The sequence below is a fragment of the Rhinichthys klamathensis genome, unplaced genomic scaffold, assembly GCF_029890125.1.
Source record: "Rhinichthys klamathensis goyatoka isolate OS25496 unplaced genomic scaffold, OSU_Roscu_1.1 h1tg000006l_1, whole genome shotgun sequence".
NCBI classification, from domain to species: Eukaryota; Metazoa; Chordata; class Actinopteri; order Cypriniformes; family Leuciscidae; genus Rhinichthys; species Rhinichthys klamathensis.
In genome coordinates this window covers 5,763,149-5,787,549 of record NW_026606559.1, presented here as the reverse complement: position 1 = coordinate 5,787,549, position 24,401 = coordinate 5,763,149, and the positions used below count along the sequence as shown (strand labels likewise).

General features: G+C 42.2%; 1 long non-coding RNA gene across 1 annotated transcript in view; it reads right to left on the bottom strand.

The window, feature by feature from the left end:
• Positions 1–24,401, bottom strand: part of LOC130090363 (uncharacterized) — a 62,290-nt gene that overhangs the window by 25,939 nt on the left and 11,950 nt on the right. The window contains exon 2 of the long non-coding RNA XR_008807693.1: positions 14,580–14,626. This is a non-coding gene — a long non-coding RNA (uncharacterized LOC130090363). The remainder of the gene's footprint in view (positions 1–14,579; positions 14,627–24,401) is intronic.

Genomic DNA, 24,401 nt, shown 5'->3' with positions numbered 1-24,401 from the left:
AAAAGTTACTCCAAGGCACTCGAATAAAGTAGAAAAAAGTTTAAAAAGTATTTTATTTATTTATTTATTTATTTTTATTTCTTATATTGAGTTTGACTTAACTTCATATTACGTGAGATACTCGTCCATTCCTTGAACTTTTCTCCCTTCAGGTCGCCTTACTTTAGTGCGACCAGGTGTTTGTTATTTAATTAATTAACTGCTGCTTAAAATGAACTTGTGACTTGTTTGTTACACACACCCCGACGAAGGCCTAAAGCCGCAACGCGTAGGTGTATCTGTCACCAATTTTATTCACTTAAAGCCATGACCAAATAAAGGCTTTTTAAACTTTTTTCTACATTATTCGAGTGCCTTGGAGTACCTTTTTTGTTGTTGAGCTGAAATATCCCAAGCAACCAAAGAGCACCGAGATTTCTCACCCTGTGCAGCACTTCTTTTGCATTTTTTTGCTTTGTGCATCATTTGTAAACTAATAAATGTAGATATCAAAGGTAAAAGTGTTTTGAGCATGTAACATAAAAATAAGTCTTTATTAATAGATAATTTGCCCTGTAATCAAAAATCATAACTCCAGAAAAGTTGTTGGTGTTTTACTGCCTCTAGTGTTCTTTTCAGCTGGAAATTGCAGTGATTTGTATGTTTTTGGTATGCTTTTGGAGTTTTGCAAAAATGTAGAGGCACGTTTTTCCAATGAGCCTATGTATTTGATTCATAATTTCCAAGTCAACCCTAACCCTAACAGAAATAAAGTAAAGAACAATATTAAAATGAGAACCTTTAAACAGCACGTTGTGCCTTGAAACTAACCTCCTGTCACATCGTGATTTAAGCAAGCACTGATTCCTCTTAAATAGTTCAAGAGCTGGATTTGATTTTATTCAGTATGAAGGTTCAGGGTTCTGATCCACACTAATGTCTCATCTATTGTAATAAAGTACATCTGTGAATGTATATCAGGAGTGAGGATACATTTCACTTACAATACATAATTTACTGTAAAATAAAGTGTTACCTAAATTAACAATAATTTCTTTTCCTGCTAAATCCATTTTGTCTTAAGGATTTTTCTATATTTTTACTAGCAAAGGATGTGATGACCAACACTCCCACAGTACTGTAATTCAGCACCTGGACAGACGGCTGGTGGTTTTAATTCATAGACATCCCATCAGCACAGTTACATGTGATCTTCCCAAATGCTCCTACACACTGGAAAACTCTTCACAAACACTTGATGTGTTGAACGGATCCAAAGCAGCTGTGTTGGAGGAGGCAGGGCATAAGAAAGTGAAGCGAGTGGGAGAGAGAAACGGGAAGAGGAAATGAGAAGGACTGTGAGAAATAAGACGGTTGCTAAATAAATCCAGACATATAACTGAACAATGAAGAAGTTACAACTCTTAAGGTGAAACTGTTAGTCAAAGCCACAACTAAGCAGTGTTTGTGTTCCTCCTGATTCAGACCAAAAACAGGCAGCTCTGTTTACCCACAAATCACAATAATAATTGTTTGGTTGTTTATTTGCAGGGAGCGCAGAACCATTTAAATTTTTCTTCCTTGAGTTGTTGAATAGGTGCAAAGTCTCCGTTTTTTTTGGAGGGCGCTCTTCACCAAGGGAGGAGACGCATGAGGTGGGCGTAATGATGTGAGCGCACATGACCAAACAGGAGCCAATCGAGGTGAAGGGAATTTAGGTTCACTACAAAGTTTAGTGGGTCATGCCCAGCTGTGGACAGATACAGCCAATGATATGCAGAAAGAAGACTGTGCCGCGCGGCTCCAGACAGACGAAATGTGATCGTCTCGTGTGACACAAGCTGCACGAGAGAGAGACGGATAGAAAGAAAGAACCAACAACGGAATCAGTATGAATGGATGAGTGCTGGAAATATGGTACAATATGACACCTGACACTCTTTCAACTTGATGAACATTGGATTGTTTTTATACATGTATAGGCTAGTTCAGCATATAGTCAACACAAACATTCATATTTATGCATTGGACAGACGATTCTGTCTAAAATGACTTGCAACTTGTTTTATTAGTATGTGCAATCTTTAGGAATCAAACCCACAATCTTCATGCTACACACACAATGCATTTACCAGTTGAGCTACAGGAACAGCAAATACTTGAATAACTGCAACAACGGAACCATAGCCAGAGGGTGAACCAACTCCAGGGTAAGGCTAAGCAGACACACTTCCCCTTTAAAAACACATTTAAATAGATTTCCATGAAATAGTTTCAAGTTACGTGTTGTAACGACTGGACCGATCAAACACACTTAATCACTTAATCTTGAAAACTCCTCACCCAAGCAGACTCTGTGATGTCTGGTTGCCCAACTGTGAATGATCACCCTTTTTCTCCACTCATACACTTCAAAGACTCTTGGGACATTGATTGTTCTCAATGAGAGGACAGTATAGGCTGCAAGAAACTGACATGCAGTCCCATAGAAATGGAATTCTCTCCACTAATTCATTGGCAAATCTGTCTAATGAATAAACATGCATTTCCTCATTACATTTTGTGTATTATTACTGTTTGTATATTGTCTTTTTATATCAGAATTTGGCGTAAACAGAATGAGAACATGGGTCCATCATGCCTTGTTACCACTGTGCAGGCTGGTGGTGGTGGTGTAATGGTGTGGGGGATGTTTTCTTGGCACACTTTAGGCCCCTTGGTGCCAATTGGGCATCGTTTAAATGCCACGGCCTACCTGAGCATTGTTTCTGACCATGTCCATCCCTTTATGGCCACCATGTACCCATCCTCTGATGGCTACTTCCAGCAGGATAATGCACCATGTCACAAAGCACGAATCATTTCAAATTGGTTTCTTGAACATGACAATGAGTTCACTGTACTAAAATGGCCCCCACAGTCACCAGATCTCAACCCAATAGAGCATCTTTGGGATGTGGTGGAACGGGAGCTTCGTGCCCTGGATGTGCATCCCACAAATTTCCATCAACTGCAAGATGCTATCCTATCAATATGGGCCAACATTTCTAAAGAATGCTTTCAGCACCTTGTTGAATCAATGCCACGTAGAATTAAGGCAGTTCTGAAGGCAAAAGGGGGTCAAACACAGTATTAGTATATGGTGTTCCTAATAATCCTTTAGGTGAGTGTAAAACACAATGTATGTTATAAATGTACATTACAGTCTGTGAAAAGGGACCATAACATGCTGAATTATTTTATTTCAATCAATCAGAACTATTGTTACTGAAATAAATGATATTCTGCACATAGTCCCTGTGGTTCTTGTTCCCATCAGATAATGAATGCCATCACCCAAAAACCTGCCTACCAATATGGATATCTTCTATTCTCATCACTAGACATCTAGAACCTCTACTTAATGGAAAACGGCTTGTATGAGATAGCTTTATGTATTTTCTGCATAGAAAACATGTCTGATATTGAATACAAACATACAAGAACCAGACCTTAGACCTCACACCAACCAGGAGACACCTCCCCCCAATGCTTTGTGAAGAAGGTGAATTATTCATGCTTTTTTCTTTATGAAACATCAAGGATTCAGAACTTGAATTTAAGCTAAATGTAAAAAAAAAAAAAAAAAAAATACGTTATACATACCAAAAACCCGAATAACAAATGTATCTGTTCATACACTAGTAAAGTTATTTCATTTCTTTCTCAGGCTGAATTCAAATACAGGAAACAGAAAAAAAAATGTTTTTCAACAACAACAGTGGAATATAACAGTAGTACAGCAGGTGTCAGAGTTCTGCTGCAGATGTGCTACGTACACACACAAACACACACACAATACACAACTTCTACAATGAAAACACACCGTTATCAGATGAGGGTCTATTTTATGTTTCTTCTTGTTTGACATTCAAGAAAAAAAAACAGGTTAGAATCAATTCTGTTTAAGAACAAACCATTATTTTAAACAAATGAATGAATCATTCTGCTAGATTTAAAAGTAGGCTAGGAAATTTACTTTATAAATACTTTTTGTAATACTGGTCGACACTCTCTTCACATCCTGATAGCAATCGATAATAGAAGTGGTCTAAATAATATCTTCTGTGGAAGTCTCAGGACCAAAACACTTTCACACGTCATGAGCGCCTTCCATATGGCTATCCAGAGTTGTACAGCAGACACCTTTTACAGTTACTCCTAAACCGAATCATCGAGCTTATGCTTCATTCACACCATGTCATAACCGTAATTATGAGATGGCAGCCCATGACATTCTACCTAGTGCTGTTCAGGTCCTCAGACTCAGATTTATGCTTTTCTATGTCAACACTATCAACGCCAAAATTAACCAGCAGTAGTCAGGTGGTACAACTTAAGCTCTGTAAGTTGTTTACATTCATTATTATTGTAATATTATGTGCTTTAAGACATTAGGGTAATTTAATGCTCTCTCATCTTGTGACATTGTGCAGACTCTGCTGTGCGTTCATGTGTTTTGGAACACATGAACGCACAGCTTTGGCTTTGGAAAGCGCTCTGAAGGGATGATGGGATCTTTTTTTTCAAAGCTAGCTATTGCTAGCCTCTTTGAAATTGCCTACCCAACCTTTAATCAAATTGAGTCTAATTATGGATACTATACAGAGAAACCAAATGTAAAGATACTGATTTTTTACAATCTCTATTTTCTCTATACTTTTTAAAACAATTCAGTTTTCCTTTATAAAATTTCTTTACAAAACAAGAATGACATCTTTCTACTGTTAAAATGAATTGCAGTATATGTGTCACAATCCTCCAGACCAGTAACCTCGGCACGCTACATTTCCCATAATCCTCTCTGGCTACCACTTGTGCACACTCAACAATGACCACACCTTTCTGCCGTCAGCCTCATCAGTTCATCCTTATAGGCCAGCACCAAACATACATGTTTGTCTGGTCTTGTCGTTCAACCCTAAACACTTACTTGACGACCAACCTTTTTAGATTCAGAATATTTCAATATGGTATTACTGTAGAAATGTAGTAAGTTGCTGTCTTATTCAGTCTTGTAATATGTTAGGTATTGAACTTACTCTTTTCAAAACTTAGGATGTAGGATTACAGAGTTTTGGGGGTGTTTGTGTCTGTGTATAAATATTGCTTGAGTATGTTATAAGAAAATACAATTTCAGTATTAAAATTTCATGTAGAATTCAGTGTGTCATTTCTTTTTAATTATTTGTGAAATTTACTAGCAATTTCTGAGTGATAAAGGTTTCAAAGTAAATCAGTGTATGGTTACGCTAGTAACCAGTGTATGGTGTAAACCTTTATCACCATACACAGTAACCAGTGTATCAGTGTATGGTGATAAAGGTTTCAAAGTAAATCAGTGTATGGTTACGCTAATAGCACTACACCACATATGGCATCCATCATGGGTAATGATATGAACTGTTGTGTGTATATGCTTTTCAGTAATGGAAATATAATTTAATATCTGACCCAATATGCACAACATCCACCCCTAAAATCATCACGCACAGATACCCATAAACCCCGGTCCAAAAAACATCCAACACTCTATTTTTGACACAAATATTTCTGTTTGGTTGCAGCTTTCAGATGGGAATGATCTCTGGAGATTGTTATGAGGAAAGACATGTTTGGTACTTGTGGCCACATTAGCCTACGGTTCATGAGAATGCAGCACCAGAGGCCATGTGACATGCTGGAGAGGAACACACCTCACAGACCTGCAAATGTCAAAGTGGCTTCCTGCTGAGCGGCCGATCAATGCTAACCTGTGACCCTGCCACCATGCCGCAGGATTTATGCTCGGTTCTTCAGAGGTCAGACGTCCCACAATTAGCACGAAGATGAGAAGCAGAGAAGGAACGAGAGTGGAAGGAACAGGAAGAAACCGAGTACGATGCTAAATATAGATGAGGCAAAAACACATGCCTTATAAACTCTTTTTAAACACGTTTGACAGTAGCTGTAATACAACGGTTTCCTTCCAAATACAGCACTTAAAGCATTTTGTAAAGACATTTTATGCTCAAAGACCAGTCCAGGAAGGATAATGCAGTTAGTCCTGATTGAGTTGATGTGCAAGCAAAGCCACTTTTCACCAGCTTATATATTTACAGTACGTTTATTTATTTAGCAGACACTTTTATCCAAATATTTTGTACTTTTTTTTGCAAGAGGGAACACAGTAAAACAGTAATTTATCATAATGGAACCAACAATATTAGCAGTGCAGCAACAGCACATTTTAGTGGTTTACAAATCTAGAGAAGTGAAATTGCAGAACAGAAGTTTACATGTGGGTGTATATGGTCTGGTAAAGTCTTGGTGGTGGAAACCATTTAAAGCTTTGCCTTGGACCAGCATCCAAAGCACAAAATACTCTGGAGTTTTCAGAAAATTAACGTCATGGCTTAATTTATTTCAATAATTGCCACTGCATCTCTAGTATTGTTAAAAATTAAGATTATTGCCAAAGATCTGTATCTCCATGCTTCTATCCGAAAGTGTTCAAAACTAGCACTTGATTCACATATCCGACCTGAAATATATTCTAATTCACACAGAGATAGTGTATGAGTCACAGAGTTTGTGAGCGCTGACCACTACCAGTATGTTACATAATGGCTGTCCATGCGGCTCGTAAAGTCAGGCTGGGCATCTGGGAGACTCTGCAGGACAAAACCCAGCACCCAGTGGAGCCCATCGGGAGCCATGAGCCTGAATGCACACATTCTGCACAGATGGATGTGCCGTAGCTTTCTGTGAATTGCATCAGCCAGGGTGGTCTATTTTTACTGTTTATTTGAAAGCTGGTGTTTTTTCTAAACATGCAGAAAGCTTTTAGAGTAGATATGTATGAGAAATGAGGGGGTATTGATCCTTGGAGTTCCTGGATATCAAGACCAAACCGATGAATGTCTTAAATCATTTATGTCATAAGTTGACTAAAAGTAATTTCAACTTAATTGTCCAAGTAATGCTCAAAGGGATTTAGACTACATGACAACAGAAAAATAAAGCACAACAAGGGCAACAACACATACCAAACTCAGATATGGTCACAAAGTTCAGTGATGCCTAAACAAGACATCTGTAGTCTTTACACTGAGTTTCTCTTCATCCCTCCACCTGTTAAATTCCTATTAGCCCTAATGACACTCAAGCCTTTGAAGCAGCATACAGGATTTTCTTTCCTTTCTGACACCTGTTAAAGAAAGGCGAGCACTTCAAAAGGCAAGCGTAAGTGGCACCTCGCAGGGAGAGACGCGATCGCACTGCCGCCAGACCGTCATGCCATCGTCTTGACGCTCCAGAGATGACGGTGAGAATGCGCAGTTCGTCTGCATATCATTGTCTTGTCTTATCATGCAAACAATTATTAAAAGGCAATAAATCAGTCGGGAATCTTTTATCACCTGCAGTCAGTAAATATGACATGAAAGTTTTTGATACCAATTGATAAGTATGTTCCAGGGGTGTTCTAAAATTAGGAGGCAAAGAATTCAGTTCCCTATCACGTAATTGGGATCACTTTAGGGAGCCCTATCATCTTTGAGTGTCTACAGAACGAGCCAGTGAACGTTGGCGTGCGTGAATCGCGTCACGCACCCCGCTCCGCAGCGCAGGTATAAACACGGAAGCAAGCGCACACATCTTTGTCTTTCACTTCGGAGCCGAGTGGTTTCACTTATCTTCTCAAGTACTGCATAGAGATTCTGCAAAGTTGGAAACCAGAAGAACTCTGTTTCAGTGTTGGCGTGATGGCACGATCAGTGGTGGCCGGGAGCATTACAGCTCACAAACTGCTGTTTTCACAGAATTGCATTCTGTGTGTGTCAGTTTCGGTGGGCGTTCCATTTGACTGTGTAAACCTTGTTACACCACGGCTAACCCTGGGTGTCTCAGCACTGAAAGAGTTTTTTTATTTAAATTTTTTGTTTTCTACTAAAAGAGCAACATAGGCGTGACACTGCGTCCTTTTCAGAATGTCATTCCGCCTGTGCGTATCTGGATGCGGTCGTTCCCTGTCCCCACAATAGCTCTTGTGTTTGGGCATTCAGCACGCTGAGGCTGCTTTTGTGATAGTTCATGTTCTCACTGCGGGAACATGACTATGGCTGCGTTAAGATCGAGACTCGCTTACCTCAAGGGAGGTGCAGTCCCCTCGCCTATGCCCCGATCTAGTGTCTATTCTGGTCCCCAGAATAGAGCTACTTCAGCGTGTAGCCAGGGTGATCTGAGGGGATTACCGTGAAGGCTTCCCGGCCGAGCCAGTCTCCGTGGGCCCCTCACGCCTCTCTAACGCAGCAGCCGGTGGAGTCTTCAAAGGAGCGCGCTGGTCCTTTGCATGGACGACCAGTCATTTCCTTAGGGGCTCCAGCTGATGACCAGATGTCAGTCGCAGCATCGGAGGGGGAGCTTCAGTTCTCCGGAGATGAAGATTTGGTTGCGTTGCCCCCTTCGGGGAGCATAACGTTGCCCGAGTCTGATCCAGAATGGGCGGCTATGCTTTCCTGGGCCGCCGAGAAGGTCGGGCTTGTGTGGAACCCTCCACCACGTCCCGAACATTTTAGTCTGGTCTAACGGCAAAGGCTTACAGAGCCTGTGGACAGGCTGCTTCCGCCCTCCATGCCATGGCGCTCCTGCAGGTCCAGCATGCCCAGGCGCTCATGGACATGCACGAGGGTGGTTCTATCCCAGAGCTCCTCCGGGAGCTCCGTATGGCAACCGACCTTGCCCTCTGGGTGACGAAGGAAACTGCGCGTTCCGTTGGTCAGGCAATGTCCACCTTGGTGGTCCAGGAACGCCACCTTTGGCTCAACCTGGCGGACATGAGGGAGACTGATAAGTATCGGTTCCTGGACTCCCCCCTCTCCCAGGTTGGGTTATTCGGCGACGCAGTCGAGAGCTTTGCCCAACAGTTCTCGGCTGCCCAGAAGCTCACTAGGTGAGCTTGCTCAGACAGGACAGTGGCACCACTGAAACTATTTCAGAGGCTCCAGAGACATATTGGATTGCTTCATATGAGGCCGCTTCAACACTGGCTCCACAATCGAGTCCCGAGATGGGCATGGCAGAGTGGCTTGGCTGTCGACATCCGGGCGATAACCGACGGAGACAGAGCCAGTGGATCCGATGGCGCAGACCGAGGGTCAAGGGAGCTGAGCAACATCGCCTGGGTCTCCGGCGAAGAGCGTCGAATTACAGTGTGACTGAGGACAGAGGCGATGCCGATGGGAAGGAGGAACCTGCGATGGGAAGGAGGAACCTGCTGCAGCCGAAGGGGTGAAAGGACGGAGTGCAGCGGTTGGCCCGTAAGTAAGTAGCGGAAGTGATGTGACGACTGACTAAGGGGGAGCCGGTGGGATGAGGGAACCCGGAGGAGCCACTACGCTGAGCGTCTCTGGTGGAGCCAAAGGTGGGAGGAGCCAAGACGGAGCCGATAGGTTGACGGGCTGAGATGGAGAGACCGAAAGCCTCTCGGACAGCCGTTGCTGGTGGTTGCGTGACCTGCGGCTCGACATCCTGGTAGGGCATCCCCAGAGACTGCGCAGGGCTGCAAACATCCAGTAGCGATTGGGCTGGAGGACTGGCCTGAGCTCTGTTGGAGAGGATGACCGTAATTATGATAGCGCAAAGAATAAATTCATACCAATATCAACTGTGACCGGACAAGGAGTGCAGGAGAAGAAAAAACTTAATTACTAAACGCAAACAAGGATAATTATTCAAACACAGCTGACACATACAAATTAATAATGACGGTAACCAAGGAGACAGAAGAGTGGCGGAAATCTGCAGAAGGACACGTTTTAATCTCCCCCATTAAAAACAAAAGTCCATGAAAACAGAAACTAACAGAACATGATGTTGACATCTTTATAGTTCTTTTGAACTTTAATTTTTTTTAAACATTTGCTTAAATTATTCATTTTTTTTGTATTGTTTTCTTGTATTTAAATTAGAGTTTTTGTTATAAGAAAAAAACGTTAAACTATTTTATGATGTCCTTGTTAGAGTGGACATACTGTACTACTGTAATATATACAGTAGTAATATTAATGAACATGTACTTATTATAGGGTTAAGGCTAGGATAAGGGTTTGGTTTAGGGGTTATTGCATGTATTTATGCATCATTCACTGTTATTACTACAGTAACTACATGCAACATATGTAACAAGGACACTGTACAATAAAGTATTACTGAAAAAAAGTTATTAAACTTGTTAGGAGGACTAGAGTTCTCAACGGGTCGGGTCGGCCCGACAAACCCGACGGGACCCGAGGGTTCGGGCCGGGTTCGGGTCGAAAATATTTGCAAATGACTCGGGTCGGGTCGGACCTCGGGCTTAATCTTTTGAATTGTACAGTGAAAAAAAATTATTCATCGCTGCTGTTCACTGTAAAGAAAGTCTGGCTGCTGCGTGCAACGTGCATCGCGACGCGAGGGCAGACCTGACGCCGCTGCGTGCACGCCTTTAGCCCGGAGAAGAAGATGGAGTTGGTGAAAAGTAAACTTGCTGCAGGTGAAATCACCGTTGCTCAGGGGCGGCGCGACACGTTGTGTGATTATCTCGGCAGTTTAGGACATCGCACAAGATTTGCGTCAATACAGAAAACATTTAATCACTGGATATTTTTTTTCGTTTATTGAAATGTGGTTTACGTATGTCAGCTGGATGGGCGGAATGTGTGAGACGTGAGAGTGAGCGCGCGCGCGGCCGGGGCTCTCTCTCTCTCTGCGTCAAGCGCAGCAGTCATTCTACATACATCACTCACCGATCAAAAGGGTGGCGTCGGGCCGCGGGTCGGGTTCGGGCAGATAATTCATGTTGATGTGTCGGGTTACATCGGGTCCGGGCTTTAAAAGCCACGGGCCGGGTCGGGTCGGGTTGTAATTTTCAGGCCCGTTGAGAACTCTAAGGAGGACCACTCTTTTTGTAACTTAATTCAATAACATGATAAAAGCTTCAGCAATTTTAATATCAAAATGTAATACCATCACATGCCTAGTGTTGATTTACTTCAGTTCAATAACTGTGTAAAGTTCATTCAGTGATTTGTACTCTTTTAAATATAATGTTTCATAATATTTCTGTTGTGTTGTGTTGTTTTTGAAAAGTGGATTATTTTCTCATCCAATTGTTTTGAGGAAGCACTGCCTCCCTTGCTCATGATATGTTCTAACAAAAACCCTAAAACTAAACATGCCTGCTGTCCTGATGAAAAGACCAGCGGTGCAATTTGCAAGATCTACCATCTTCAACACAGTGACTATGCAGCTCAAGCTGCTTCATCAGTCACATTTGCTGGTGAACAGTGAACAGACGCCAACTTCTGCGAATACCTCAGATGACGCAACTCTGAATCAACATGCACCAATGCTCCATTTTTCTAAATGTCATAATCATTTAAACAAACAAGTATTCATTACTTCAATGAGCTCATTGTTTCTGCCTTAAATCATTACACTGTTTAAATTAATACATTTTTAGCTAACTGTGATTTTGTATATGTACTTTTCTGAAATACATTAACAACTTAGACAGTTACCTCTGATAACAGATTACTCTAAATTGTAATGTGGACTCATGCATTTTCTGTAAAACTGCTTTGAAACGATTGTGAAAAACGCTATACAAATAAATTTGAATTAAATTGAATTGAAACAGTATGGCTGTTTGGGTAAACCATCAATACCAACATCAAACAAACACCTGGGACTAGCATGCAGATTTTGGTCTAATGGTATTTAGACTCTAGTGCTCTCCTTTCTCAGAATATTTCAAAGTGCAACCTCTGGAATAGAGCCACATGCAACCCACGTGGTTTCACTTGAGCAGATCTCTCAACCACAGCAGGCCAAGTAAACATCTTCATGTGCTTAACATATCGTCTGCGTCCCAAAGCAGGTGTTTGACTGAGCGGTGCAAACATCCGGTTGGAGGAGGCCTTCGTGCCACCCAGTTAGCGCTCTTTCTTCCTCAGGAAGAGGCTCAGTTATCTGCGTCTGTGATCACATCAGCTGCTGATCTGAAGTCAGCTTCATGCTTTTTTCATATGGCTGTGTGGGGTCTACAGAGGCTGGTCCTAGATCAGTGCTGGAAAGTTTGACACCAAGCGTGGGACGTGAGCTAACTGACACCAGATCACAAACACAACCGTGAAGTGCTTCTGTTTCTCTTGATCAACCATATGATCCAAGACGAGATCTCTGAAAACACTGTGAACCCCTCATGCGAGATGAAAACAAGAAAATTTGCATTCAAACAGTAAACATGTTTAAGATTCAGAGAATCTTTTTTTGATGGCTGATGCTGATATCTTAGAGAGCAGGGTGCATGATGACCGATATAAAGCCAATCACGCTGTTTAATTTAAACATAACACATGCAAAGAAAATTAAAAGTTATTTTACATAATATTTGATAAAATAGTTGGGCATTAATTATTTGAAAGAAATTAAGAACATGATCAGAAAATGAATCTGTTCAACATTTTTAACGACAACTTCTACATTGTATAATTCTAAAAAAGTGAATATAACTTTTGAGTTCTTAATGCATCCTGCTCTTATTGGCCAGATAAACTGGAAAAACCTACTGGAAAAAAAACTTACCAGCCAATGCTGGTCAATAAAAACTGCCAAAAATCAACCACTTGAAGCAAACCCAGCAAGGATTCTGATGCTTAGAGCAGTTCAAATGTCACACAGTCACACAATCCATTCATGACACACTGAACAGCGCCAGTGTGCCATGAACAGTAAATATCCTTTAACTATTTATCTGTGAATCGGATTACAGTAAGCTTCAATATGCAGAAAGAATAAATCACACACATGACCCTTTTTCAAACCTAACAAACAACAGCTCATTGTGTGCAGACTGTATGACACTCTATCAGCTACAGTGTCTCATTGTGTACACAAACACACACAGAAGGAGAAAAACATTCGCATCTGTTAATAAAGGAGAGTCGCTGATGCTACACAGGCTTTGTGCAGGAGAAGCATCTCCATGCTGTTCCACTTCCTGTCCTGGCACCACTCACACACACACACTCACACACACACACACAGACACATTGTCAACACTCGGCACGCTACCCGACACACACCTCCTCCCTCCCTGCCGACCTTCACACACCCCTGGAGTCTCCAAGAAACCCAATGACCTGACAGACGGGGCCTGGTGGATATGTGCACACACACACAGACCCTCCCTGTCTCCCTCAGGCAGACTCCTGTTGACATGCACTTCCCAAGCATAAGTAAAACAGCCGGATAATGAGAACGTGCTGAACAAACACACACGCACACAAGGGGAACTCCAGCTTATAAACTGTTGTTAGTCAGCCAGTTCCTGCAAACAGGCCTTGCTTGTCTCTTCATAACACCAGCCAGAGTTCATCCAGGAATCTCATTATTTTGCAGTGAATCTGCAGTAGATTGAAGGAAGTGATCGAATGTGTCTGTCTGTGAACTTTAGATTTGACAGAGTTATCAAAAGAGACACTGTACTCAGCTGCAGCTGTGAACATGGAGCAGAATGCTGCTCATGACAGTCTAACGATACAATCACTCATCCTCATGATGTTATATCACATCAGTCTTCAAGCTTAGAGATTCGGGTCTTTTGAAGAACAAGTTAGACAGCAAGTTCTGACAGCTTCTGATGGAAGGGACTGTCTCATTACACAATCCATATGTGCAACAGGTTCCTCTACTGTGATATACAGGGACACAGACACCTGCAGATGTCAATATTGTTATTTTACGTCTCAGGTTTTGAAAATCATTTGGGTTCAATCCAACTGTTCAATCCCAAATTAGCACTGCCTTTACAAAATAGAATTGGGCCTATACTTCAAGTTTATTTTATTGAATAACGTTCAAGTATATTTTCCAAGTAGTTAGTATGTTGTTATCAATGTACTAGTATACATGTAAGAGCACTATTTCAATACTTCTTGGTAGGTAATATTGTGATACGTTTTAAAAGTGCTTTCTTGTACTATTTCTGTTTTTATACACTTTTGGAAAGACCTTCTTCATTGCTAAGAAGTTATGAATTCAGTTTTATCCAGCACTCCTTACTGTTGCAATAAGTGAGAATCACTCAGAACGATTTGTGAACTGTCCATAATATTCAGAAAGAATCATTTTGCTTACCCATTTGACTGATTCATTGATAAGAACTGACTCAAACTCTGATTAATTTGTGAGTCAGCCATCACTAGTTTTGATGTAACATTGTAATAGAAAATGTAATATTGTTCTCACGGCTCAAAACTGGGCCACACTATGAAAACTTATACAATTTATTTGTCATGTGAAAACAACTACTGCACTTAACCCACACCTCCAAACCTACATAAGTTTGAGACCAAAGATCTGGAAGCCCCAAATCGAAAGAGAAGAGACAAATCAGGAATCTGAGTGAACATGTCAAAACAAACAGCTGCTTCTGTGACTTCCTGTTTTTCTACAGTGATCCCATTCGTAACACCATTTGAAGAAATGGTCAAGCTGTACACTCATGTAATGGACAGAATGAAAACAAGAGCACGTACCAAGCAAATCATCCTGTTCCTCTCGTCAACACTGCAGCTGGTCCGATCTGGAAGGAAAATATTAAGACACATTAGCAATGCCATAATGCCATGCTGTGTGTCTGAGAAAGGACACATACAACTGACTGCTAAACTACAGAAGGAAAATAGTTGTGAAGGATGGATATGCATTACATTATATGTCCAACAGAAACTGTAATCGGACAATTTAGAAGCATGTTTACAGCAGATAGACAAATTGTCAACAAGTAAAAGTTGACTCTGCTTAATTTTTTTTAATTAATAAAAAAATAAAAAAATAATAAATAGATAAATAAAATATTTGTCCACATAACCATCTGATCAAAATGTAATAACTTGTGCCACCTATAAACTGAATTTCGTGGGATTTTGTCTCTTCAAAAAACTTGAATTAAACTGCTTAATTCATATGGATTACTTTAATGATGTCTTCATGTATTTTCGTGAAAGTTTTGGTTTTGTGGACTGTTTTTAATGGATGGACAAAAGTGATGAGAATAATAAAGATAAATGTAGGGCTGTCACAAATTTTGTCATAATTTTTTTTTTTTTTTATAATGGTTGAAACTCTCCTCACATCCTGATAGCAATCAATAATAGAAGTGGTCTAAATATTAAAGGGGTATGAGAAACCCGAAACCCGGGAGGAAGGAGGAACACGCTGTCAAAGAGCCCTCGCCGCTGTGGGGAATCCGCGGTGCCATCTAGCACGTCTGAGCAGAGTCTGTCGCCATGGACGATCGAGGCAGTGCGCTGGAGTGAGTTGCCGGGGGGAGGGACTAACCCACTGCCGGCCACCTGGGTTCTGAAGGGGCGGCTGCCGTCCACGAGGGAGCGCCGTTCGCCATGAGCCGGAGCCTGCTGCCGTCAACCATGATGGGGAGGAGCAGGGAACGGGGGACTCCTGCCGGCTGCCCGAACTCGGTTGACCCGTCACCGTCCACCAGGCGGCGGAGGAGTATCGAGCCGTCCACCAATCCAGTGTCACCGTGGAGGGAACCAGATCAAGATTTTTTCTTTTCTTTTCCTTTCCGCTCTCCCCTCTCTCGTCTCTGTAGCTCCACATACTTCCCTCTCCTTTTCTCTTGCCTCGTCTGTACTTACCCCCAGGTGCCGCAGCCGCCGTGTCTGGCCCCCTGGGCAAGCAGAGCGGGGCCGAGAGCCGTGAGAGAACGGCACGAGACGGGTGGCGTGATTGATGATGAGAGCCACCTGTGCACTTCACCAGCCTCGTATCTCTCACGGAGGAGCTTCGAAAGCATAAAAGGAGGAGCGACGACAGTGAAGACGAGAGAGGACCAGGCCTGGACTTTTACTTTATGTTTTATTTATGTGTGTGCGGCAGTCGTTCGTGAGGGGCTGCCGCCTTTACTTTCATTTTGTGTTTGTTTATTCTATAATTAAAGATTGTGAAAGTTTATTGGTTCCAGCCTCCTTCCCACAACAGCTACAGTGTTATGCTTTTTCACTTTTTCAACTGCAGTTAGTGTAATGTTTCTGTTGTGAACCGGCCAATCACTGCCATTATAACGCTTGGAAGAGCCAGGATTTTTTTTTATATAACTCCGATTGTATTTGTTTGAAATAAGAATGTTATATACACCTACGTTTGCTTGAGGCCGTGTAAATCACTGGGTAATTTTCATTTTTGGGTGACCTATCCCTTTAAAGGGTAAATGTTATGTGGATAGCAGATGAACCCAATAGCAGACAGCAGATAACTTAAACAAGGGGTTTATTAAAGACAAAACAGAAAACAAAACCCACGATGGGGCAAAACAAGACAGGATAGACTAAGACTCTGACAATAAACAAACAACTAAGACAGGAACAAACACTTCTCTTAACAAGACTTCCAACAACTCTTCTAACTCACGGTTTGAACACACAAAGTATGTCTCACCATCAAACAATGAACCGGCACAAGACAGCAAACACAAGGGGATTAAATAGGGAACACTAATGACGAGGACAGGTGAAACTGACTAGACAAATGACAAGACGAGGGTAACAAGGGGGCGGAGTAACATAACGAGACAACACAAGCACATGGCCGAACACTAAGCCATGTGCTTGCACACAAAACATGATTCTGTCATGATCCTGCCTCACGACTAGGGAAAATCAAGGGCAGAATCATGACAGAACCCCCACCTTAAGGAGCGGCTTCCAGACGCTCCTCAAGTGGACATTAAACACGGGACATGACAGACTGTGACAAAGACACAAACCAACAATACATGACAAAAACTAACAAAGGCATACAAGAGAAAACAATAACAGGGTTGGGATGGAACAATAAAAACAACAAACATGGCAGAGGAGGAGGAGGAAAAACAAAGTCTTTGGGAGACTGTCCAGGGTGGGTGGGGGGAACAGGGGTCCTGGGACCACGGGGAGTGGGCTTAGGACGAGCGGGCTTGGGTGGAGTGGTGTGGGACAAGGGAAAAACAGTCCGGGGTTGAGCCATGACAGGGGAGGCAGGGGAAACAAACGGAAGTCCGGGGACAGTGGGGACTGCAGCAGGCAGTGGAACGGAGACATGGGGATCGACAGGCAGTAAGGAAGCAGGAACAGGAACAGAGCTCTCAGAGGCAGACCCAGAGTCACCGCTTCCCCAGGTAGAACCGACACTCATGACCTCTGACTCTGAAGAGGCGTTGAAAGTTGTTGACTCTGGAACAGCACCCTCAGCAGCAGGCCTGGATGCAGCGCCCTCTGCGGCAATCGTAGTGCTCTCTGTGGCAGGTACGGGGGCTGGGGACGAGACAGGACAGGCAGGGACTTCAAGGATCTTGGCTAGACAAGACAAATAATCAGACAGGGTCTTGGCAGCAAGGATGATGGGCATCTCCTGACGGGCCGAAACCGATTGCAGAACCTCCTTTGCGGCTAGATTGGCCGCAACTCTCTCAGCAGACTCTGGGACGGCGCTTGCTGGAGCGGGCTCTGGGACGGCCATCGCAGACTCAGGGGGAGACAGAGACGGAGGACAAGACGCTCCCTTCTTTCTCTTCTTCCTCCTGGGTCGCGGAGCAGAGGCCGTAGCCGGGCTTGTGACCGGTTGGGGAAGCACAGCAAGAACTGTGGTCTCAGTGGAAGAGGACTCCGAAGTCGACTCCCACGACAGCCGTCTCTCTCGTTTGCCACGGAGATCAGCGGGTGCAGATGATGCCTCGGGAGCCGAACTGGGACAAGTCTGGTTCCCCATAGTAGCCACGGCGAGGACGCGACCCTCCGGGATCACGGCCAGCATGCCAGGTGATGACGATATGGTGGGAGCCCGCGATTCCTTCCGTGACAAACCGGCCACCATATCCTGGAAGGGGCGACGAACCAGCCTTTCCCGTTCGTCCAGAGGAGGAAGATCATTGAGGCCCGCGATGAGGTAACGGTTAAAGAGGATGTCAGGCAAGAAGAACCTCCTCTCTTCTGCAACCCGCACGTACTCCCTCAGTGTCCTCTCACCCTGGGGAGGAATTGGAAGCTTGCCATTCCAACTGTCGGCGATAGCCGACTGCCACCATAGTTCCGGGTCAGTCGGTTGTAGTATTGCGGGAACAGGCAAACTGTCTGCTGGGTTCTGTATTGGCCGGTTCATTCTGTTATGTGGATAGCAGATGAACCCAATAGCAGACAGCAGATAACTTAAACAAGGGGTTTATTAAAGACAAAACAGAAAACAAAACCCACGATGGGGCAAAACAAGACAGGATAGACTAAGACTCTGACAATAAACAAACAACTAAGACAGGAACAAACACTTCTCTTAACAAGACTTCCAACAAGTAACTCACGGTTTGAACACACACAAAGTATGTCTCACCATCAAACAATGAACCGGCACAAGACAGCAAACACAAGGGGATTAAATAGGGAACACTAATGACGAGGACAGGTGAAACTGACTAGACAATAATGACAAGACGAGGGTAACAAGGGGGCGGAGTAACATAACGAGACAACTCAAGCACATGGCCGAACACTAAGCCATGTGCTTGCACACAAAACATGATTCTGTCATGATCCTGCCTCACGACTAGGGAAAATCAAGGGCAGAATCATGACAGTAAATTGCAGGTTCAATTTTTCACAAAGATAATGCAATGTGCTTACTAAACATAAAGATAAGAACCGCCCACCATTGTTTTTTATGTTTTTTTATACCAAAATGCTGAATATAATATGAAAAGTTAGTACTTTTTACACTCTCCCTCCCTTCCACTGGGCTGGGCGTGACGTCATAAAAGGGACTCCAAGCCTAGAGTTACCGTTAGTCTAACGGCAAGTAGGCTAGCAATTATATAGAAAAGTTTTTTAGATTCAGAAGTGATGAATGAAATAACTCAATTGTAAACATACTCATGTGTGCTGGCTTTAAGAGGACCGTGATCCTGTCTGAAATGAGAGTAAGCTATTCGCAAAACAAACGGGTTCAGGCAGCATGCGCCAAAACCAAGATGCTGCGTGAGGCACGTCAGATTTGCCGGTCGCGGGTCGAAAACGCGTTCACCTCACGGCAGCACATACTCTCCACTGCTGATTGCATTGGGTGGCATAGCCCACACAAACACATGTCAAACACAGCGATAGGGACATCGATCTCTTTTTTTCTTTATGACAATGAGCATCGCTAATTAGTTGCGTTTTAGCACAGGCAATATCGCATTCTGTCAGCAGATGCCAGCAACAGCGCCATTGTGCCTGTGCAGGACTACTAACACCATGTAAGTAAATGTAAATGTCTTCATTTGTTGTCCCTCCTTGCTATTCTACATGACGGCAAGATTTTGAAAAGACTTTGGCTTGTTCCCTAATGTTATCCGGGTTAGCACCAGGCTAACTCTAGCTACTCACCAGGACACCTGGCCAACCCTCCACTCATTTTCCTCACACCAAGCATTGATAATTGATAAATTGTAGGGCTGTGGTCCATCAAGAATTTGATGGTTTTCCACCTCCTCAGTCTCCCAGTCGTTCTCCATAGTCAAGCCACAAACTGTAGGAATCTAGCAGAGTATGGGTTGCTACTCCCTCTTATGACGTCATCACCCAGTTACTGTAAAAAACATGCTACATTTGCAACCCCAATAAATGTTATTTTAACGCATTTTAAGACAGAAATGTTTAAATATATACATATTGAGCACTTTAATTTACACATTAATTGGTTGTGGTGGTTAACCTGCAATATACACTTTAACCGTCTTACCCATCCAGTTAGCTTTAACCAGAGCCATAGAGAGAAAGAGTTGCGACACTCTTTGATGTCGCCGCGACGGCTGTCACGTGGTTCATGTAAGCTCCAATAGTTCCAAAACGTACGCGGGCTGTCATGTTCTTCTATGGACAGACAGCAGCGATTGCATTATTAAACGGTAAATATAAAATAAAACACACACCCAAGTACTTTTTAAGCTGTTATTGCGTTTTGTTAATGTCAGTTTTGCATTTGGAGAGGCAGGGTGACAACTTAGATAAGTTTTAGGCTATATTTTTGGAGGGAAACGCTAGTGTTCATGTTCGCATGGGTAGTAATAGCACTGGCTTTAGCGGCTCTAACTTAACTTTTCCATGTCATTCATCTGATGATGGACGTCTCATGATATTTATTTTAGCACAACTGGGCTGTATTAGGCTATTGATTCCCGTGATCTTGCTTATAAATTCCGCTTCGTGATCACGCAAAGAGGTCTGCGGTCCGTTCAGAATTCCAACCAACATAAAATATAAATAATTACGCTGTGCATGTACAAATGAATGATTTAGGAGGGAATAGACTGCTCCCATAACGTAGAAAGCAACGACTATATACAGCAATGTTCGGTAAATATTCAACCGAAAAATATTCTTCATAAAATTAAACCGGAGAGATAGTTAATGAGTGAATTAACTATGTTCCTAAATACATATAAGCACATGCATAGCCCTAACCCATTTAAATAAATGAATTGTGTGTGTGTGTGTGTGTGTGTGTGTGTGTGTGTGTGTGTGTGTGTGTGTGTGTGTGTGTGTGTGTGTGTGTGTGTGTGTGTGTGTGTGTGTGTGTGTGTGTGTGTGTGTGTGTGTGTATATAATATTATATATAGGCTATATATATATATACATATAAAATATTATTAAAAATATTATATATTATATACATCAGGTTACCAGTTAGCTAACGTTAGTGAAGTGTTGGTCACGTAAGCTATCGCTGCAATTAACCTATTATCTTCCAATAAACATTTACTAAAACTGGCTACATAAAATATAACTACAGACTAGATTCACGAGAGGTCGGCTAATGTGTGTAAAAGTAAAAAAATACAGTAATTTCATTCATTTACCAGCGAACGTACTTCGGAAGCACTGAAAATGAATGGGGTTCAATGGGGGAACTATCAGTGTTTGGAACTATTGGCTGCTCCACGACACGCGTTACTTCCGCATTCCAAAGTTCCTATGGCGGTCTATGGGAGTGTCGCAACTCTTTCTCTCTATGGCTCTGGCTTTAACTTGTCAATTCTGGCGAATGACCAATACCGCTACTCCCTATACGCAGAGTACGCATTCTGCATAGGGCAACAACTACCACAGGGGGCACCATCCGTTAACATCCTGTTTCACTCAGAAATGAGCCACATTTCGTCAAGACAATGACTGGTTGTACATGACCTTTTGTTTTGACTGGAAAATTGTATTATCTGCTTTGTGTTTCCTCCAAATGAATCATAGGTTCATAGTGTGTATATTAGCCAGGGTGATTCAAAGTGGAGTTTTGGGAAGCCCATGTTATTAAGATTCCCATGAGCCTCTGCTGGTGGGAAACAGCACAATAAAATGTGTCTCACGAGAGTGCACCAACTTCAGAGAGACTCACATCTGCATATGCATCTTGTTAGTCTCAAAGCCTCTACAATGCTGGGTTAGCAATAGCCTAGAAGCCGCTAAGAGTGCAAATGAGACAAAGATCTTGTTTTCGTCTCTATTGTGGCTCTTCTGTGTTTCTGCTCTTGTGGGGTCAGCCAGGACACGCTGATGCAGCACTGGTTTCTGAATTGGAGGGTGTTTTTGCTGTAACACTCAATAGCAGTGGAACCAGTTCAAATTAGTGGTGAGAATGTTCTGCTGTGGATAAAACTGAAACCAGCTGTAGGGTAATTAAGCTAAATGGAAGATTTCAAATGACTTTAAAACAATATTTCAACTTCTTCGTTGAAACCTCCCTCTTCAGTAACAGCAATAAACAAGAGGCCATAAGAGGTTTTGGACTTTTTTAAGTGTTTAAAAAAGGGTTTTAAGCTCTGCCTGAACAACTGAGTGAACTTCAGTTGCACACAGTTATTCCTGCTGGAATGAGAGTGTGGTATTCATTAGTATTATAGCTTTGTGCTGATGAATCATAGAAATATAACTTTGCTTTACCGTGTAAATCAGAAAATGTTGCAAACGTATAATGTGCATTTTAGACAGCCATTAGCTGGACTTTAATGCACCAGTAGGGCCCTATCAAATTTTTCCAAAAATCAGTTTTTTTTTTTTTTTTCTGGATTATGTTTGTTCTGTTTACATTTTTCTGGAACCCCTTTTAGTGGTTAAAATTTGAAATCACCAACACAAACACACCCCTACATAAAAGGATCACACCCATATCTTGATAGCTCCGCCCCCAAATTCACGAACACACAATGGGTGTTTCTCAAACGGAAGGCTGCATTCTACGAAGGCTGCATATATCGGCTGCCACGTCATCAAATGTTGCTGAAGGCAGTCTCAAATTGAAGGATCCTTGGAAGGCAGCCTTCGATCCACGTCCTTCATTCGGCCTGTTTTGAAGGATGCATCGGATGTATCCTTCGCGGCCTTAAATCACCCACAATCCTTTGCACACATTCCAATTTACAAAAATACTGAATGAAAACGAGTCGGTACTGAGGTTGTCTGAGCTTATTATGAAATGTAAGACAAATATAAAGTTTTCGGACATTAAAACATTGATGTTATCTTTTATTGTGCTGTAAATTAATCACCAAAACTAAACTGACAATAATGTAAGCCACTGGGAGACCACAGACGGCTGTCATTCACTGAAAGCCAGTTAATATAAAGATTTGTAATACAATGTATTTTTCCAAAATTAAGTTTTAATAGTATTTTCGTGCCTTGACCGCGGAGTTGGGAACAAGTGTGACATAGCCATGCACTCTTACTAGAGCATATCATTCTATCGTTTAATTGCTAAGGAGGACTCTAGCCTACAAGCCTCAGAAAGACTGAATTGGGAAGGACACAGTCTCAGTAGATGCAGCCTTCCGTTTGAGAAATGCCCAATGCAACACAGGCACCTCCCGCCTAATGAGCGTATACGCCCCTTACTGCTGTGTTTTGGTGCTCGGTCCGATCCACTCTCAACAGAGTTTCTCAGAAATCGCTTACTTCACCTTTAAATTTAAATTTAATTCAAACAAAATAAAAAATAGTGTCTAATTAATTGAAATTATGTAACAATTTAAACAATTTAAATACAATGTGCCCTATGAAATCTGTTTTATTTTTTCCCAAATTCTGTATTTTTTGTTTAAATATATTTAATTTTGGGGGTGATTCTGTATTTTTAATGGTTTAATAACATTTTATTAATCAAAAAAAATGTCTAATCAATTGAATTTTTACAATAATTTACCATTTTGTAATTTTTTACAATAATAGGGCCCTATTAATTTTTTTTTCTAGATTTATGATTTATTACAAATCTGTTAGTAGAAACGATAGAAATCAAAGGCATACAACATTAGCAACTAAATTTTTTTTTTTTAAATGTCATGACATTTATTTTAAAATCTCCTATTTTTGGTGATTTTTTTTGACACAAACAAATAGGAAACTGCATCGCTCGTTCACATAGAGACACACGTTTTTCACATTGTGGAACTAGTAGGGCTCTACACCAGTCAGCGCTCTCAAACACTAAAGATCCTAAAGCTTCTAGTTTTCCTGGATATTCAACTTCAGCATGTTGCATGAGCTCCGGCAGATTGATCCTGACCTGCGTCAGCCGTGACTCCTGATTCAGTTGTGATGGAAGGTCAAGCACGGGGAATGTCAATATTTCCAATAGCAGAGACAGAGACATCATGACTATTTGTTCTTCTGATCCTTTCCCAGGCCTCCCTGCTATGGAGCAGATATGTCATCAGCTGAACACTCAGCACTTCAGCACACATTCTTTCACACAGACTCCAGCGCTCATGACGTTTCAAATGACTCATTCCAGTGAGGTGAACTAGAGTCACCGTAACAGCACACAAGGAGAGTTTCTCCCTGATTACACCGAATTTGAGACTCTAAAGAACTCTTTCACCAAACAGAAATTCTTTTGAGGTTATAGAGTGTGTTTGAAAACACAACATGCCTTTGACAGTGTAATGTGAGAGCTGCAATTCTCAGACATGACATCAGAGGAATGTGCCATCAACAGGCCCCTCTTAATATTCATCTCCTCTTTCTTCAAGGGGCACAGCTAGAGTGCCAAACCCCTTTAATTATGCTAATTCATAACAGTAATGAACTGAGCGACTCAAACACCTACGACCGGGTTCTATATAGAACTTTAAAGGGTTCTGTCCAGCGCTTCATATATAGAACCCTTTAGGGGTTATATTTTCGATAACAAATTGAAATAACCCATTAAACATTAAACCTTTTTTGTAAGAGTGTGGTATTGAGGGAGGAAAGAGTCACTGACTCGCAGAGAGTCCAGCCCCTGAAGGCCTGACCGTGGTCTAGCGACGCCCCTGATCGCGTGTGATGAGTTTCAGA